Raw genomic sequence first — 8,405 nt, forward strand, 5'->3', positions numbered from 1 at the left:
ATTTACTTGCTCATAGAAAAAAAGGTCAAAAGTTTATCACTTTAAAATTATTTTATGGTACAAATAATTTAGTATATGATAAGCACAAAATTTAAACTCCATAATAATAGTGGCAGTATGCTCTGTTTTCTCATCTTATAGATGGTTTAAGAATTGTTTGATATTTAATTTTTGTTACTAATAAGTATTAATATGTAGATTTAATAGTGTACGAATGGTTTATTTAAAGTTCTATACTTAATAATAATAATGTATAAATAACAATTTATTATTAATTAACGCGATATTCACGTGCAAAGTACGTACACTAAATTAATATATATACACATACACACCCAATATACACCCACATATATGATATTTAGTATTTATTAATTAATTACTTACTAAACTAAAACCTAATGTATTTTTTATATATAGTAGGTACTTATACCATAACCCCGACCCACATTTAGAATATTTAATGTAAAAATCTCAAAATCTATGTCTCCCTTTACTATTTTCATTTTACGGTGTACAAATCTAAATCTTAAAACCTCAACTTCTAAAGTTACAGCTCAGATCTCTCATCGACATGGTTGATGAGATGGTTGCTTGCTGGTTGGAAAGGAGATGGTTGCTACCAACTGCCAGACTTTTTTTCTTTTTGCTTTTATTGCTACTATCATTATATTATTAAATAGTAGTACTTTTTTGTTTTGAGCCATTGTGATTGAATTTTAATTTTACATTAAAATTTCAATGCAATGTTACATTAGGTTATTAAGGCCTAATTTTAAGTTTTTTTTTTTATTTGTTATGGTTGCTCTAAAATTGAAATGAAAATAGTTGTTTGTTGAAATTTCAAAATCAAATAACTCGATTCAAAATAATAAAAAATGAATTGAATTAGACCTAAAATGAACGAGTTAAAATAAAAATTTTAACAAATTAAAAAATTAAAATTTCAATTCAAAAATGGCTAAAATAGATCTGAATCGATTTGTGCAAATGCCTACTTCACTATCTGTCTTAAGTGCCACACGTTCACCCAAAATATCTAGCCACGTATATCCAAGCTATCTTTTACCCAATACAATTACTTCAATGGTGTATATATACATTATTCACTGCTTCAATAATGTTAGATGAAATAAATATACATAACCGAGGAATAGAAAACTAAGAATACAGGAATCCTTTATAGTTTGAGTAGAATAATAACAATAGATTGTAGACCAAGTTACCTTCTACTACTTATTATCTTATTTGTAAACTTAAATTAAATATTGATATTTGGACTGAGGTCTATTAAAAATAACATCTCGATCTACCTGCACGAGGTAATAGTAAGGTCTGCATACACTCAGGAGCATCTCAATAAGTTTGGTGGCTTAAAGTCAAAGGTTAAATAGAGGCTTTAAACTTTTGAAAACAAAAATAAGGAAATTAAACTGTTTCTAAATATTCTTTCTGATGTAATTTATATGATACCATTTTGATTTCCAGAATCAAATGAATATAAAAATATGACATGCTTTTTAAAATAGATTAATTACAAAAATTATATCAAATAAATTAGAAAGAATGACATATTAGTTTACTTAAAATACTCAATATAAATTTATTAATTACTAGTCTATGGATACATGCATTGCATGTTTATCCCAAGTTATTTAATACAAAACATGCATTGCTAATAATACATTTTAAATGGTACATATATTTTTACAAAATAAAAATCAAAACAATACAAAAAAGCAATAACGCTAAATTTAAATTCAAAATAAAAAGAAATCTTGAAAGCACAATAAACCGATTGTTTATAAAAGAAGAGAAAAGTCCTAAGTCTATACAAAGTAATACGTACATAGACATCTACAGAAAAATAAAAGATATTGAGTAAGTGTGAAATATAACCCTATATCACTGGGACAATTTATTAGTGAGTGTTTAACTTGAAACTTTTCAGCACGAATTCAAATTTAATTACACAATGTATCTCTAATGTGGGGATCTGAAAGATCTTCCTAACATAAATTGCATAATTTTGGTCTTATCATATACGAATTTTGTGAAAGAAAAATTTCCATACATTAGACAATATGATTTATACATTCTAAAAGAAATTAAACGGAAAAAAAAATACACTCACCTTTTGTTTATTCTATGATATTAGTTTTTCACATCAAAACAGGTACTTCATAATGTAATGTAAATAGATTAACATAGAAAGAAATGAGAAGGTATATATTATCAATATAAAAATAGAGAAAGATGGAGATGAATAAACATGTTTGTTCATTTATGCACACCTATGCACAGATATTTTTATATATGTGTGTTTTTCTATTTGAAGTAGGATATTATTTTTTTCATTGTTTACAAATAGAGGTGTTTTGCAAACCTATTTTATTGAATTTTTGAGACGTAGGTAATTCCCCGCCCCCCTCCTCCCTCTCCCCTCCCCGTGTGGGTGTTTTTTTTCTTATTGAGATTGTGGCATGTTAGTTTGTTAGTTAATATCTATTTGTGGAGAATTTTGGAATCGTTACTATAAATTTTTCTTTTCTTAAATATTTTAGAACTTGTTAATTATTAATGCTCTTGACATATATTATCATATTATTTTAAGGAAAAAGGGTTAAATATGCACTTAAACTTAGCGAAAATGTCTAGATATACCGTCCGCTACAAGTTTAGCTCGTCAATGTCCTTACCGTTCAAGTTTTAGCTCATATATACCCCAGCTGTTAAATTTTAATCCATATATGCTCCTGTTTCCGTTAATTGTTTTACTGAAATTTTTCAACCCCTTTTCATTTTTTTAGAAATTATATTTGTCATGTCACTTTTTAATTGGCACATCACATATAATTAAACTCACCCCTTTTTCTCCACACTAAACAACCGTCAAATGCTCTCATCTACCTCACAATCTCTTTGGGCCGAAACTCCTATGCTGTATTTTTAGATTCTTGCGTAACCGGTCCTCTCATACATACATATAAAAGATGTTCTCTTAATTGACAACTTGCTTTTGTTGTCTCTATATGGACTTCCTCTTTTACACTTCTATATCCCAAATTCACACTTAAGTTTTCCTTATTTTTCTTATTCTTGTTGTTGGAATTGACAATGGTGCAAAAGATGAAGTCGACTGATGATGCTCAAAATAATTTGTAGTTGGTAAGTACTTTAATTCTTGATTTTTATCATAACTGTGCATTGAGTTTTTATGGAGTGTTCTTGATTTTTTAAATTTTTTACTTGATGATTCTTGAGGTTATGAAAGAATCTGAAAATACAACAAAGAGCATTTGGTAGATATTTAAGGATATTGTGAGGTACATGAGATCATTTGGTGGATATTTAATGTGTAGAAGAAGAGGTGGATTTAATTATATGTGATGTGGCAATTAAAAAGTGACGTGGCATATATAGTTTCTTAAAAAATAAAGAAAAAGGGGGTTGAAAAATTTCAGCAAAATAATTAACGACAACACGAGTATATGAGTCAACACTTGACAACAAGGGTATATATGGGTCAAAATTTGGATGGCAAGGGAATTGGTGAACTAAACTTATAACGGACGGTAAATCCGGATAATTTCACAAAATTTAGGGGCATATTTGGCCCTTTTTCCTTTTTTTTATTACCATATATTTTACAATTCCTCAATTTTTGTTTTTTTTTTTAAGAAAAAGAGTGAAAAAATAATTTTATGTATAGCAAAGGCGTTTAATGAAGGACAAAAAATTCAAACAACATTTAGAAGATCCTTCACACTTTTAATATAATATAATATAGATATAGATATAGATATTCTAATATGAGTCTATATAAAGGTGAGGCCTAAAGCATGTGCTTTAGCAGCTTCACCCATCAGTTGGTCTTGCATACACCATATTTTTTAGACTTTACTTGTGAGATTATACTGAATATATTACTATATTATATATAACATAAATATTGAAAAAGTAAAATCCTAGCTTCATCCTGAGAGTGTTAATTCAAACTCCGTCATTGAAAAATTACATAGTATAAATTATCATATATAGATTATTTATGTGAATTTATGTGATGGAGGAGAATCCACGTTCAACTATAATTTCATTTAGGATCCCTTCGTTAAAACTACATTACACTAGTATTTATACCTGCACGTTGCACTAAAAATTTAAAGATTATAATTTTAATAAATTATAATAATTACTATATTGCCTTGGATCATATTATATTAACAAAAATTCAAATTGTAGTTTCAACATAAAGTATATTTAATAACTAAGTCTTTATGAAATTTTGAAAAGGCTGAAGATAGATATAGTGCTAGAATTTCTTGTCAGTACCTTAACATATGTGAATTTCATTACTATTTGTATTTAATATATTGCTCGAGATCATAACATAGTAATTTTTATGGGCGAAGCAGAAATTTTCTATGAACTTTTCTTTTAAATAAACCACATTCTCCCAAACTTCATCAATACATTGACATTCACCCTCAACTTTTCTTTGAGAAATTTATTAATTATCTAAACACGTAATTCATATGATTTCAATTCATTTTTTAAAAATTTATATGCAATTTTTTTTTTAAAGATTAGGAGTAGGATAAAAATGATTATAACTTAGATTATTTCTCTTTATAGTAAATTATACTGCCTACTTAGTCAATTGTGTGATTATGTTTTTGGTATTTTGAAATAAAAATACAAATGAATAGATTTTTTTTTCATGAATTAAACTGTATTGAAACATAAGTTGTTTCAATACATCCCAACATAAAGAGATAAATCACTTTTTTTTTACCAAGATAAATTCATAAGACATATCCTCAAAGGAGAAAACAGAAAAGCTATAAAGAACTACAATATAATAATTACTCTATAATTTAATTAGAAAATAAATTGTTAATTACATATTATAAGGTGATGCTGAGTTGAGGAAGCAGAAAATGTTTTACCCTTCATCTCTCTCCTTTCATCTCGATATCTGTAATTTTTCAGACTATAACAAAACATGAATCTCCTTAAAATTGTTGGTATAATTGTAACGCCCTGAAACCTAGTCTCGAGACGTCACACGGTGCTCAAGACTATGAGTAGTCTCAAGCTAACCTTGTAAGCCTGCTACTAAGTTTATAACTCATATTAAAGTAACTTAATTAGATAGAAATGCTAAAATAGTGAATATTATCAAAACTGTCTGAGATTAGTTGAATATACTGTCTGGATAACTAATACTGAAAGTCTGAATATAATAGCTAGTAGTCCGACAAGCCTCTATTACTAAGAAACTAGATAGTCATTGGAACAAACCCTCAACTGACTCGGAATAAACTGAAAGTAACTAATAAAATACTAGAAAAAACAAAAAATCTGGATAAATGGACCCTCGAACCATGAGGACTCACCAACTGTCAGGATGTAGATAGAGATGCCCGAAATCACTCACGTGCTGAGACTGAGCACCGAACCTACATTATGAGACAATGTAGCACATAAACGTATATGTGGATCAGTATTTTAAGGATATACTGAGTATATGGAGGTGAATGCATAAGTAAAAGTAATATCTCAATGTTATTAAAATTAATAGAATATGCATGGTGTATGTAATAACTCACTTGGCTGTAATAAATGAAATCTGAAAATCATAAATCATGAATAGTAAAACATACTGCGTATATCTAGTGAGCCATCACATTTAAAGTCTAAAATCTAAACTGTTATCTATCATTATTTTCTATTAAACTGTAGGGAAAATACTTTTAAAAACTATTCTGAAAATCTTTACTGTTAGGGAGGTTCTTCTAACCAGCATAAACCATGTGAGCTATCATGGAGTCCAACGTCTCGTTTTCCTAATGGGAAAACCTCACGTTGGGGAGAGGTTTCATACTCTTGCCATGGAGTATAACCTGCGCTAAGTGATCACATCTGTAAATGTCATCCATACAGAAATAGGAATACTGAATCTGTGCCTACATTGGCTCGTAGTTCTAGGAAAGTAGGATGCGCTAAACCCACACTTTCCGCTCAGTGCTAAATACTACTCCCTTTAATTTGTATGCTCATTATGTAGGAAATCCACTTTTAAAAGTCATAATATTTCATACTGAAAGCTAACTATGTATATGTTAATTCAAAACTGAGTTTAAGCTGTAAAGTGGATTTCATATCTTGGCTAAAGATCAAAAGATCAAATCTTTGTTCAAAGTTGTCAATAAACATATCATAAGATGATTAAAAGTATAATCATTCTTGAAATAACAACATTCAACTAGAGCTGAATAACCCATGCATCAATTTTATGTTAAATCATCATAAAGTTCATGCTTTATACTGAAAATATTCCTAATTCAACTTAAAATCTGAAAAATATGGTCACACACATGAATTTACGAAAGTAGACATGTAATTCAACACTCAATTTACTTGAAATCTCAAAATCCTTCAATTAACAATAAATAGATACGAACCCTAACTTGAAATTCATGTAAAATCATGTGAATTTATAAATAAAAACTAGTTTTAGGCACAAGGATAAAAATTTATCCTTGTTCAAAACTCCACATACTTTAATTGATGAATTGAATTAAAAGCTTGATCTTGAATTCCTAATTGTGCTTTTGAAGATGAATTCTTAAATCTCTTGAATTGGGACTCCTTAATTTTGAGTTATCTTGGAAAAAGAATGGAGGAAATTTGATTTCTTGGAAGTAAAGTTTTGAGGTTCTAGGGTTTTATTGAGAGAGAATTGATGAAAAGTTAGCATAGAATGCTTAGAATAGGTTTACTTCTATGTTATTCACGACTTGGGGACTTGGGGACTTGGAAATTGACTAAATTGCCCTTTTAAAATTTAACTCGGTAACTGAAAAATCTATATTTAGCCATCCACCGCGACGCGCCACTATCGCGGTGGCTTACTGGAAAAGAGATGAGCCCGGTTTTTCCCATCAACGCGATGCGAGGCTATCGTGTTGAGCTACTGGAAAAGGGACGAGTCCCATTTTGTCCATTGTCACGACGTGCTGAAATCGTGTCGCCTCACTGGAAAAAGAACGAGTGGAAACTGGACTTTCACAGTAACGTAATCGCGGTGCTCCACTGGATTTTGACAATTATGAAATGTTCCGTCACCACGACGCAGTACTTGTAAAAATGTCATGTTGTATTACTAAAAAATCATAACTTCTCAACCGAGTATCGGATTGAGGCGAAATTGGTATCGTTGGAAAGCTAAGACAATTATCTACACATTGGTGGGTCTAGAACTTGAAAATTCTACATGTATCAAGAGTTATTCTTTTTTAAATCTAATCCTTGACATTCTAGGAGCTAAATTTAGCTAGAAAAAGTATGAGGTACTACAGTAATATACCACAATTACAATAAATGATTATAGTTGAAAATAAAATGAACAAAGTGAAGAAAATAACACTACAAAAAAAACTGTTAAATTATGGTGGTTTATTTATAGGGGTCATATGAAACCCCCACTACATATTCAATTTGTGGCATTTGTGTCAACCCCCGCAAAATAATTTTTCCTGTGCCAGTTTAATTGTGGAGGTTGTAAAAAAACCTCACTACATATTCAATTTGTGACATGTGCTTCAACTTCCTCAAAATTATTCCATTTGTGGCAATTTTCTTGTGCAGGTTTTTATAGTTGCACTATAATGGAATGATCTCCATGATTTGTTTTAAGTAAACTAGTCATTTATAATCATCATAATGAGCTTAAATGACGTGTTTCGATGTCACTACAATTCCTTTCGCAATTAGTACTAATAGACATTTTTTTAAAAAAACTCACAATAAAATGTGTACGCTTGATAATGGCTTCGATAACTTTAAATCGCCATAAAATGCACATTTTATATAGAAAAAAATTCAGACAGAACTAATATTTAGGCAAAAAAATGAGGCAACATAGCTAAAGTTTGCCTAATTATAGGACATAGCTATACTTTACTAGCTAAGTATATAAATTAGAGATTGTATTACGTATATACGAATACAAATTCACTAGGAGATTTGAATGATCCCCAAAATTTACATTGTGTGCAAATATAAAATTTTAGAGATTTGTATATAAGCCCTGAAACTAGAGAAAACCCTCTGCCACATCCCAACCCCCACACCCCATACCCACCTCACCCCAAAAGAAAAAAAAATATTTTTAAATATCCTATAAAATTCCCACTTTTCCACAATCGTACTCTCTAATTTTTCATTGAAGTAATCACAATTTTACTACTTGTCTATGAAAATAAAATTGCTCATCTATGCTCCTCAACAATAGTCATCATCCAATCTAGGAGAACCAACAAGAGAATCTTTATGTGTGTATGTGTTATTTCAATAATTATTTACTTAATTATCACATATTTAGTTATTGTGTTATCGTT

Source organism: Capsicum annuum, chromosome 10 (assembly GCF_002878395.1).
Source record: "Capsicum annuum cultivar UCD-10X-F1 chromosome 10, UCD10Xv1.1, whole genome shotgun sequence".
Classification (NCBI taxonomy): domain Eukaryota; kingdom Viridiplantae; phylum Streptophyta; class Magnoliopsida; order Solanales; family Solanaceae; genus Capsicum; species Capsicum annuum.